The sequence below is a fragment of the Labeo rohita genome, chromosome 19 (genome assembly GCF_022985175.1).
Source record: "Labeo rohita strain BAU-BD-2019 chromosome 19, IGBB_LRoh.1.0, whole genome shotgun sequence".
Classification (NCBI taxonomy): Eukaryota; Metazoa; Chordata; class Actinopteri; order Cypriniformes; family Cyprinidae; genus Labeo; species Labeo rohita.
In genome coordinates this window covers 36,453,263-36,466,187 of record NC_066887.1, presented here as the reverse complement: position 1 = coordinate 36,466,187, position 12,925 = coordinate 36,453,263, and the positions used below count along the sequence as shown (strand labels likewise).

The following is a 12,925-nucleotide window of genomic DNA, read 5'->3' as shown; positions in this document are numbered from 1 at the left end:
GAGAGAGAGAGAGAGAGAGACATAGAGAGAAAGAGGTTATTTATCGCTGTGTTTCAGGGTCTGTATGTCATGGAAACACACAGGAACTGCTGGAATGTTCTGATGGAGAGGAGAACAAACACCTCTGAATTGACATCAATCACCACCACCATCGTCATCATCATCATCATCATCATCATCATCATCATACAGCAGATCATTCAGATACACGCCTGATCTTTATTCACTACTTCACTGGGCGAGAGACATTAAGACACACACAGAGAGAGAGAAAATGAGCATGAGTGAGTGACCGGAGTTTGAGGTCACAAACCGGTTTAGTCTGATCTAGACCAGGTTTAGTGTCTCGTTCACCTTCCCGTGGGCGAGAACATCACGCTCCACTAACATCACTGATCAATCACAGATCGATCACTAATGAACCCTGAACACACGAGAGACGAGTGCTGATTCTCATCAATAAACACAGTTCAGCACAAACACAATGACACACTGTAAACACACCGTAATATGATTCACATCATCTCTCTGATATAGAAGAGGAACAGACACTCGTACTGCAGTTTCTCAACTAAACCTAAAATAAATTAAAATTTAACTGTTAGATGAAAAACTTGACCTTGCAAACGGCTGAGGTACTAAAATGACTAAAACTAAAACTGAGATAAACACACATTAAAGCTTAATAGTTAAGAAAAATGACACAAGCACACAACAAAAAATTACTAAAACTTAAAAATGAAAACTGATAAATAAAAAATATAAATTAAATATAAACAAAAATATAGAAATGATACAGAAATATTTAAAAATAAATAAATAATATATAAAAAAGACAAAAGCACACAACATAAAATTAGTAAAACTTAAAAATAAAAAATTAAACAAAGCAAATTTAAAATATTAATTGTATATTACATATTTTACATATTCATTTTCATATTCATAAAAACTTTAAACTAGTTTAACTTAATGCACTAAACTAAAACTGACATAAGAAATATAGAAATTATATAGATATATTTAAAAATAAATAACATAAAAAACTAAACAATTACCGAAACTTAAATAAAAATGAAAACTGAAAGCATAAAGCAAATTTAAAATATTAATTGCATAGTACATATTTTACATATTCATTTTTATTTGTATAATTAGTTGTAGTATAGCATTAGTGTATTTATATATTAATAGTATATAAAAGATAAAAACTCTTTTTAAATTAAGTTTACCAATGTGCTAAAATAACAAAAACTAAAATAAATAATATAAAAATTATACAGATATATTTAAAAATAAATAAATAATATATAAAAATGACAAAAGCACACAACAAAAATTACTAAAACTTAAAAATGAAAACTAAAAACATAAAACTAATTCAAAATATTAATAGTATAGTACATATTTTATATTATTATTTTAATTTGTATAATTAGTTATAGTACAGTATTAGTGTATTTATATTTTAATAGTATATAATATATACGATAAGACATAAGATAAAAAAATAATTTTCACTTAGTTTATCTTGATGTACTAAAAATACTAAAACTTGAAACAAAAAATAAAAAATATAGAAATTATATAGATATATTTGTAAAAAAAATAATAATAAAATAACTAAAACACACAACAAAATTACTAACAAAAAACGAAAATATAATCAAAATATTTCTAGTACATCAGTATATTTTACAGTATAGTGTATTATAGTAAAGTATTAATATAATGACATTTAATACTCATTAATAGTTATATCTATTTGTATTTTTATTTTAGTATCACATTAATGCATTATATATAAATAGTACATAAATTGTAAAAATTCCTAAAACTTATTTTATTTAATTTACTTGCCACGGCAACATTTCTTGAACTATTAGTTGAACTATACATAAATATTATAGTTATTAAAAAATAAAAATATATTATATATATTATATTTTTAAAAAATAATAGTAATAATAACAGCTAGAATTTTCACAGAAATTAAAATGAAAACAACATTTAAATAATAGTAAAAATAAAAAAAGATTAATTAATACCATAATAGCATCTAAATGATCTTAAGTTGATGCTGTCATGCGTGTAGCACACAATATTTTATCGTAATTTTGTAACTTGTAACTTGTAAACTGAAGCTCCCAATAATAAAACGCTTTCTTGTGTGTTTTCTGTTGTTTTCTGAGACGTCTGACTCATTGTGATGTATTTTAGGGACGATGCTCTAAACACAAACAGCTGTCGTTCACGTCACAGAGCCGTAAAAACACAGGCGCTCTGACCCACCACTGACCTGAGATCAGTCAGCTGTACACTGACACTGTGTTTCCTGTCTCTAACAGATCCACTTCCTGCTGCGAGCCATTCAAATCTCAGTTTTCATGCAGATCATGTTTCCCATCTAAAATTAAAGTCCTGCTGTCTCTGACTGACCACTGGAATTGTCTGCATGACAGCTGAACAGTCAAACTCTGTTTTCATGCTTCACGTGCATATGTGTGTGTGTGTGTGTGTGTGTGTGTGTGTGTGTGTTTCATTGTCCTGTGTGTTTGTACTAGTGTAATCCAGCAGGTTCTGCAGTTCTCCGGCCAGATCTTAATCAGATTATGTGTGACCCGACTCGTTAATCTCAGCAGTGTAATCTGGACACAAACACACATACCTTCATACACACACACACACACACACACACACACACACACACACACACACACACACACACACGTTTGCTTTAAAATCTAGTGTCATATTATTATTTCAGTTTAGAAACTTTATAAGATATATCTTTAAATCATAGAAAATGTAATGTTTTTAATTAATAAAAAGCGTATTATTATTATTAATAATAACATAGTCGTAGTCATAAATCTTAAAGCATTTATAAATTTATAAAGTGCTTATTGCAAATCTGAAGCACTTTATACATAATAAAAAATAAGTAAAAATAGAAGAATTATTTAAATGTATAAAGTGCTTACTGCAAATCTTGACATGCTTTATAAACAGAAATAATAAAATAAAAACTTTATTAAATTTTTGCTTATTATTATTATTATTATTAATAATAATAATAATAATAATAATAATAATAATAATAATCATATATTTTAATTTATAAAGCACTACACAAATTTTAAAGCACTTTATAAACTGAATAAATAAATGAATAAATAAATAAATAAAAATATCAAATTAATATTATGGGATAGTAAAAACAATAAAATAAAAAAAAAGTTTATTTGTTTTCTAACAAACACTTTAAGAATAATAAAAAATATGCAAAATAATAACAATAATTAATAATTATATAATCAATAATTAATTAAACTAATAAAATATTTTAAATTATAAAGCGTTTCACAAATCTTAAAGTGCTTTATAAAATGAAATAAACTAAAACTTTATTAAATTTTACTTCATTATTAATAATAATAAATATTATTTCAACAAATCTTAAAGTGTTTTATAAACTAAAATAATAAACTAGAACTTTATTACATTTTACTTTATTGATAATAATACTAATACTTATACTAATAATAATATTAATAATAATAAAATATTATTTCAAATTATAAAGTGCTTAACACAAATGTTAAAGTGTTTTATAAAATACAATAATAAACTAGAGCTCTATTAAATTTTATTTTATTAATAATAATAATAATAAAATATTATTATTAAGTGCTTAACACAAATCTTAAAGCGCTTTATAAACTGAATGAATGAATGAATAAATGAATAAATAAATACTAAAAAATAACAAATTAATATCATGAAATAATACAAATAATAAAATAAAAATGTTAAATAAAGTTAATTTCTTTATAACAAAAACTTCAATAATAAAAATACACATAATAATAATAACAACGATTATATTTTTTCCCACTAATCATTGCAAATCTTAAAGAGCCTTATAAATTAAAAAAAATAATATTGTTATTATAAATTATTATTATGCTTAGCAAACCTTAAAGTTCTTAAAAAGTTGATATAAAGAATAAAAAAGATGAAATTGTTAATATTACTAAGTAATAACATAACACTTTTTTCTATTGACTTTATTCAAATTAAGCCTAACCATAAAAATAATAAAATACAAATTAGTATCACAATTATTATTATAATTATCATAATTTATAAAGCACTCTTCATTGCAAATGTCTCCCAAGGTGCTGTACAATAAGAAAGTACAGTATCTCGCATTACAGATCGAGATCCTCTGCAGTAACCTGAGGTGCACAGACTCTCTGACCTCTGACCTCTACAGCAGCTGCCGTCCGTCAGACCGAGTCAGAAGGGTCACGACTAACGACCCGCGTCATGCGGTCTCAGGTTTACATCACAGCAATGCTACTAGGATATTTTTTTGCTCAGCCTGGAGTGGAAAGAGTCTCCATATGAATACTTGTGAAAGCTACAGTATATTAGAGAAGTCTCCTGTTATTAGCACCTGATATCATCACTGTACTGTGTGTTTCCATCATGTGTTCCTGTCAGAGCGAAAGTGACTGCAGCGGGTCACGTGTGGTTTGACGGGCAGCAGTGGGTCGGTTTGAGCTGAGCGGCTGCTGTGAACTCGCGCTGGCTCCGCTGGGCTCTGCTTACTCACGCTGCTCACCATGAACAAAAAAAGAATCTAAAATTACAGAATGAAGCCAGAGGAGCCGCTGACGCGAGACCAAACACAGACTAAAAATACAGGACAAACTCGTACGGTTCATGAGCGCGTACAGAGTCAAGAGAGACTCAGACTGTACATGAGTGTGTGTGCACATACTTAAAAAAATCTGTGCTATCAGCCAGAAATAAGCAACTAATAACTGCAAAAAGCAATGCAGTAAAAACCACTGACACCCCAGCAACCACCAACAACACCCCAAACAAACGGCACTGAAGTAAAAAACATTCGAAAATCACTAAAACCTTCAAAACCGTGCAGAGCAACGCATCTGAAACCGCCCACAACTCCTTAGCAACCAAATAACAATGCAGTAAAAACACCTTTCAAAATCCTGCATAGCAACGCCTTAGCAACCACTCACAATGCCCTAGCAATTGAATAACAAGGCCATAAAAAACACTCTAAAACCCTAACAACTGCATAGTAACACCCTAGCAACCACCCACAACACCCCCCAAAAACTGCAGTGAAGTAAAAAACACTGTAAAATCACTAAAACCTTCGAAACCCTGCATAGCAACACCTTAGCAAACACCTACAACTCCCTAGCAACCAAATAACAATGCAGTAAAAACATCTTTGAAAACCCTGCATAGCAACGCCTTAGCAACCACTCACAACACCCTAGCAACTGAATAACAAGACTGTAAAAAACACTCTAAAACCCTAACAACTGCATAGTAACACCCTAGCAACCACCCACAACACCCCCAAAAAACTGCAAAGAAGTTAAAAACACTCGAAAATCACTAAAACCTTTGAAAACCCTGCATAGCAACGGCTTAGCAACCACCCACAACTCCCTAGCAACCAAATAACAATGCAGTAAAAACATCTTTGAAAACCCTGCATAGCAACGGCTTAGCAACCACTCACAACTCCTTAGCAACCAAATAACAATGTAGTAAAAACATCTTTGAAAACCCTGCATAGCAACGCCTTAGCAACCACTCACAACACCCTAGCAACTGAATAACAAGACTGTAAAAAACACTCTAAAACCCTAACAACTGCATAGTAACACCCTAGCAACCACCCACAACACCCCCAAAAAACTGCAATGAAGTAAAAAACACTCGAAAATCACTAAAACCTTTGAAAACCCTGCATACCAACGCCTTAGCAACCACCCACAACTCACTAGCAACCAAATAACAATGCAGTAAAAACACTTTTGAAAACCCTGCATAGCAACGGCTTAGCAACCACTCACAACTCCTTAGCAACCAAATAACAATGTAGTAAAAACATCTTTGAAAACCCTGCATAGCAACGCCTTAGCAACCACTCACAACACCCTAGCAATCAAATAACAAGGCCATAAAAAAATACTCTAAAACCCTAACAACTGCATAGTAACACCCTAGCAACCAGCCACAACACCCCCAAAAACTGCAATGAAGTAAAAAACACTCTAAAATCACTGAAACGCCAGTGAAACCCTGCATACCAACACCTTAGCAACCGCCCACAACTCCCTAGCAAGCAAATAACAATGCAGTAAAACATCTTTGATGACAACACCCTGGCAATTGAATAACAAGACTGTAAAAACCACTCTAAAATCCAAACAACTGCATAGTAACACCCTAGCAACCACCCACAACTCCCTAGCAACCAAATAACAATGCAGTAAAAACATCTTTGAAAACCCTGCATAGCAACGCCTTAGCAACCACTCACAACACCCTAGCAACTGAATAACAAGACTGTAAAAAACACTCTAAAACCCTAACAACTGCATAGTAACACCCTAGCAACCACCCACAACACCCCCAAAAAACTGCAATGAAGTAAAAAACACTGTAAAATCACTAAAACCTTCGAAACCCTGCATAGCAACACCTTAGCAACCACCCACAACTCCCTAGCAACCAAATAACAATGCAGTAAAAACATCTTTGAAAACCCTGCATAGCAACGCCTTAGCAACCACTCACAACACCCTAGCAACTGAATAACAAGACTGTAAAAAACACTCTAAAACCCTAACAACTGCATAGTAACACCCTAGCAACCAGCCACAACACCCCAAAAAACTGCAATGCAGTAAAAACCATCTGATAACCCTACAGCAACCACACACAACACTCTAACAAAACAGCAACACAGTTAAACCAACTAATCACTTAACAACCACATAGCAACACCCTAGCAGCCACCCACAAAACCTGAACCAAATATTGAAGTAAAAAACACTCTGAATCGCTTAAAAACCTCACAGCAACTCCCTAGCAACCACCCATCACACCCCAAACAAATTGTAATGCAGTAAAAATCATTTTTATAACCTTAACAACCACATAGCAACACCCTAGCAACACCCTAGCAACCACCCACACCACCCTAACCAAACAGCAATGCAGTTAAAGAGTCTTAGGGTGAGCAGGAATAAATGTCTGAGCTCTCCTTCAAAATATACAAATGTTTTTGTGCTTGATTTGTAAGTAATACTTCAAAACCTCCAGAGCATGAAGAGAACAGACTCAGCCAGGGTGATGGGTGAAATGTGGCTCATATGTTTATGAAGTCAAAGGGCCAAAACCACAACAGGGAAATAATAAGTTGAGTGCAGAAAAACCCAAAATAAGCAGCTGAACGTGGGGCGGCACACGCGGCGTCTGACGGCTGCAGTTAAACGTGTCTGGGAATGAGATGTTACACGCGTTTCTGCAGCTCCAGCCAAAGCCAGCGTTCACAAAAACAAGCATAAATCCACTTGAAAAGAGCCGCTTTCAGCTGATGTGGGTTACAGACAAACACCAACCTCACAACTACATCATCAAACTCAACGTCCGGACTGCACAGATCATTCACAGCTAAAATTAAATATATAAAAGTACATTAAATAAATTAAGTAATCAGATTACAGTTCATTTTTAACGAATTACATAATTACATTATTCACATCGTGGCAGTAAATTTTTTAATAATTTATTGATTTCCCCTAATTTCTTTTTTCTACTGTAAATTTTCCTTTTTTTTAAAAAAAATCTACTGTTGTATTAGTCATGTAAATCTCATGTAAATTAATTTGTAATCCATGTTTCTGAATTTGACAACAAAAGCAGCTCTCAGTCAATTTTACCATGTTAATATTTCAATAAATTCACAACACATTTGCACGTTCACAGTCCACTGACCGGTACACTATTAAAATATGTTACATGTAAAAATTCAATTTAACATTTTTGCGGTTTCATAAAATACTACCTTTTCGTCAGCTCATAACCCCTCACATTTCTTTCATTTATCCTAGTTTGGGAAACCCTGGTTTAAAATAATGTTTAAGAAAGAATGGAATACATTTTATTTCTCTTTGCTTTTTATAACCAGAATCCCATTCAACTCTATAAACAAGTTTAATCAAAAGTAATCTGAAAGTAATCCAAGAGTAGTCAGAATACATTACCTAAAAAAGTAATCTAGAAAATATAATCAGTAACAGAATTTGTAAGTAATCTACCAAGCACTATAATATAAAATAATATAATAATATTATATTATATTATAATATATAATAATGTGACTCTGAAACACAAACACTATTAGAGTAACAATTATACATTATATGATATTATATTATAACATAATATTATAATTTATATTAATTTGTGATTTATTTATAATCATTTTTATCTTAATTATATTATATTATATTATATTATATTATATTATATATTATATTACACTATATTACTTATTTTAGGTAATGTATTCTGACTACTTTTGGATTAGTTTTGACTAAACTTGTATATTATACTATATTATATTGTATTAAATTATATTATATTATATTAGAACATAATATTATAATTTATATTAATTTATAATTTATTTATAATAATTTTATCTTAATTATTATATTATATTATATTATATTATATTATATTATATTATTAATTACAAATTGTAGTCTGTTTCTGATTATATTATCTATATTACTTATTTTAGGTAATGTATTCTGACTACTTTTGGATTATTTTTGTCCAAACTTGTATGTTATATTATATTATATTATATTATATTGTATTATATTATATTATAACATAATATTTTAATTTATATTAATTTATAATTTATTTATACTAATTTTATCTTAATTATTATATTATATTATATTATATTATATTTATTCATTATATTATATTACTTTTGTTTATATTATTGTAGTCTGTTTCTGATTATAATATCATCTAGATTACTTATTTTAGGTAACGTATTCTGACTATTCTTGGATTACTTTTAGATTACTTTTGACCAAACTTGTTTATTATATTATATTATATTACAATTTATATTAATTTGTAATTTATTTAAAATTATTTTTATCTTAACTATATTATTATATTATATTATTAATTACTTACAAATTGTAGCTACTTATTATATTATCTAGATTCCTTATTTTAGGTAATGTATTCTGACTACTTTCAGAATACTTTTAGATTATATTACTTGCCTATGTATTTGCACACTTTAATGCATTAAGAAATCCCAGTCAAACCCACTTTTTTCAATAATAAAATGCAGGCTAAACTCTAAACTGCTACTGGTAATATAATCATAACCTGTGTCATAATGCATTATAAATAAATGTACAATGCATAGTTTGCCTAAAGTAATTTTACATTTGTGAGCAATTAATTAAATTCAGGATGTATATGAGGTGCTGTTGGTGTGATGTGATCCTGTGCTGTGTGACTATTTATATCAGCAGCTGCAGCGGCTCGTGTGACGCCTCCACATGCTTCAGCCAAACCTCTTCCTGTTTCCAGCAGTGACATCACCGTATCCCAATGCTACTCTGTTACCGTGGCGACAGCGAACTGTAAAACTGACCTCGTCTGTCAGAGGTCACTGACCCACATTTACTCCGTTATAGAGATTATTATACAGTTACACAGATGTTTATAAGATTTACTGCACTGATTTGGCAGGAAAATCAGTGGAGAGCAGGTGCACAACCTGTTAACGTGAGATTTATACATATTTATACATGTGAAACACTCGGCATATTATTCCTGTCTGGTGTGAAAAGAGTCACACTTACATGAAAAAAAAAAAAATGGAAAGGGAAAAAAAGGGGGAAAAAACTATTTTATGTTTTAAATTAGCTGCACAGACACTAAATAAAAACATTTATTTGATATTTCTTCTGTGCTACGGGTCAATTTGACCAACATAATGCGTAAGTTCTCATGCATCATTAATTGTATGGATTGCTAACACACAGTGTACAAATTAAAATAATAATAATAATAAAAAAATGAAAAATATATAAATAATAATTAAAACATACATAAAAATTGTAAAATAGTAAAAAGAATATATATATAATTTATTTAAGCTAAATTATTTGAATATAAAATTGTTTGCTGGAGTGTAAACTACATTTAATATAAAATTATAAATAAAAACTAGATTCAAAAAGTAAAAAAGACAAACTTTAAGTTGGCGTGAGGAAGCCGGACGAGAAAATTTGAAGTTTGAAAGGTTTAAAAAGTTGAAAAAGTTTTAAAAAGTTTTATGTTTGATGGTTTTCAGTCTGAAATAGTTTTATGTTTAAAGTAGTTTTAAAAGGTTAAAGTTTGAGTGTTTTGAAGGCAATACAGTCTGTCAGAGATAGATGATAGATAGAATGTTGTTAACATGCTACTAACATGACTAACAAGCATGCTAATCATGTAAGCATGTTTTATTAGCATGTTGCTTACATACTTAACAAGTTACTAGCATGTTTCTAACATGATTAGCATGTTACTACCATGTTACTAGCACCATTTTATCATGATTAACATGTTAGCATGTTACTAACATGATGTGCAAGTTATTAGCATGTTGCTAGCATGATTTACATGATTCTAGCACGGTTAACATGTTGTTAGCATGTTTCTAGCATGATTATCAAATTACTAACATGTTGCTAGGATGTTTCTATCATGACTAGCATGTCACTAGCATGTTGTTAACATGAGTCTAGCATGATTAACAAGTTATTACCATATTCCTAGCATGATTAGCATGATTCTAACATGATTAGCATGTTGTTAGCATGTTTCTAGCATAATTAGCATGTCACTAACATGCTGTTAACATGATTCTAGCATGATTAACAAGTTACTAGCATGTTGCTAGCATGATTATCAAATTACTAACATGTTGTTAGCATGTTTCTAACGTAATTAGCATGTCACTAGCATGTTGTTAACATTAGTCTAGCATGATTAACAAGTTACTACTATATTCCTAGCATGATTAGCATGATTCTAGCATGATTAGCATGTTGTTAACATGTTTCTAGCATAATTAGCATGTCACTAGCATGCTGTTAACATGATTCTAACATGATTAACAAGTTACTACCATATTCCTAGCATGATTAGCATGATTCTAGCATGATTAGCATGTTGTTAGCATGTTTCTAGCATAATTAGCATGTCACTAGCATGCTGTTAACATGATTCTAGCATGATTAACAAGTTACTAGCATGTTGCTAGCATGATTATCAAATTACTAACATGTGGTTAGCATGTTTCTAGCGTAATTAGCATGTCACTAGCATGTTGTTAACATGATTCTAACATGATTAACAAGTTACTACCATATTCCTAGCATGATTCTAGCATGATTAGCATGTTGTTAGCATGTTTCTAGCATGATTAGAATGTCACTAGCATGTTGTTAACATGTTTCTAGTATGATTAACAAGTTACTGGCATGTTGCTAGCATGATTATCAAATTACTAACATGTTGTTAGCATGTTTCTAACGTAATTAGCATGTCACTAGCATGTTGTTAACATTAGTCTAGCATGATTAACAAGTTACTACTATATTCCTAGCATGATTAGCATGATTCTAGCATGATTAGCATGTTGTTAACATGTTTCTAGCATAATTAGCATGTCACTAGCATGCTGTTAACATGATTCTAACATGATTAACAAGTTACTACCATATTCCTAGCATGATTAGCATGATTCTAGCATGATTAGCATGTTGTTAGCATGTTTCTAGCATAATTAGCATGTCACTAGCATGCTGTTAACATGATTCTAGCATGATTAACAAGTTACTAGCATGTTGCTAGCATGATTATCAAATTACTAACATGTGGTTAGCATGTTTCTAGCGTAATTAGCATGTCACTAGCATGTTGTTAACATGATTCTAACATGATTAACAAGTTACTACCATATTCCTAGCATGATTAGCATGTTGTTAGCATGTTTCTAGCATGATTAGAATGTCACTAGCATGTTGTTAACATGTTTCTAGTATGATTAGCATGTTACTAACAATTGCTACCATGATTCTAGCCTTATTAGCATGAATCTAGCATGTTAGCATTATTTGCAAGTTACTAACACATTACTAACAAGATTCTAGCATGATTAGCATGTTTCTAGCATGTTACTGTTACTACCATGTTACTACCATGTTACTAGCATGTTACTAGCATGATTAGCAAGTTACTAGCATGATTAACAGTTAGTTTAGTTTGAATGAGTTTGAATGGATTAGAAATACAGCACATAGAAGGGAAGTCTTGATTGAGGCTCAAAGGATTCTGGGAGATTTGACAGTTGGAGTTTGAATAGTGTTGCTCATTTGAACATTCCGTCAATGTAAGTCTATGGGATTTTTCCCAGTTTTAATCGTCATTTGTAGGAAAACCGTAAGTCCGATCAGCTAGAACAGATACAGCACACTCCATCAGATCAGTGTGTAGATCTGGGCTGAAGGTTTGACAAACTACAGTAAAGGTGTTTTTCTGTTTTTAGTGTTTTAGGCTCAATTTGACATCAGAGCGAACGGTTTCCAAAACACGAAACTTTACTCACACATTCTTGATCCGAAATGAGAAAAAGTCACAACATTTCAAGTAGCAGTCAAACATTCTCCAGTGTTTGCAGTGAAGGTCAAATGAACCCACGACACAACAGTACAAATACGCCTTCACACGATACCCTCATTTCCCATACGGCACTTCCTGTGTTGCTGAAGGATTCTACTAAGTTTCCAGAATTCACACCTTCATGTGTGCTGTGAGCCATGACATCACCACATCCCATAATGCCCAGAGAACGACAGCTGAACAAAACAGAGCACACACACACACACACACACACTGTATGCAAATTGACAGGTGGTTTCTGTCACTTCCATTCGACACATTACTGCAACTCATCTTCAGGATGTGAAGATGCTGTAAGCTCACGTAACCA

The 12,925-nt window shown here is 31.2% G+C and overlaps 1 protein-coding gene across 4 annotated transcripts in view; it reads right to left on the bottom strand.

Moving 5' to 3' along the window:
* fhod3a (formin homology 2 domain containing 3a) overlaps positions 1-12,925 on the bottom strand; it is a 72,914-nt gene that overhangs the window by 31,709 nt on the left and 28,280 nt on the right. The window lies entirely within an intron of this gene.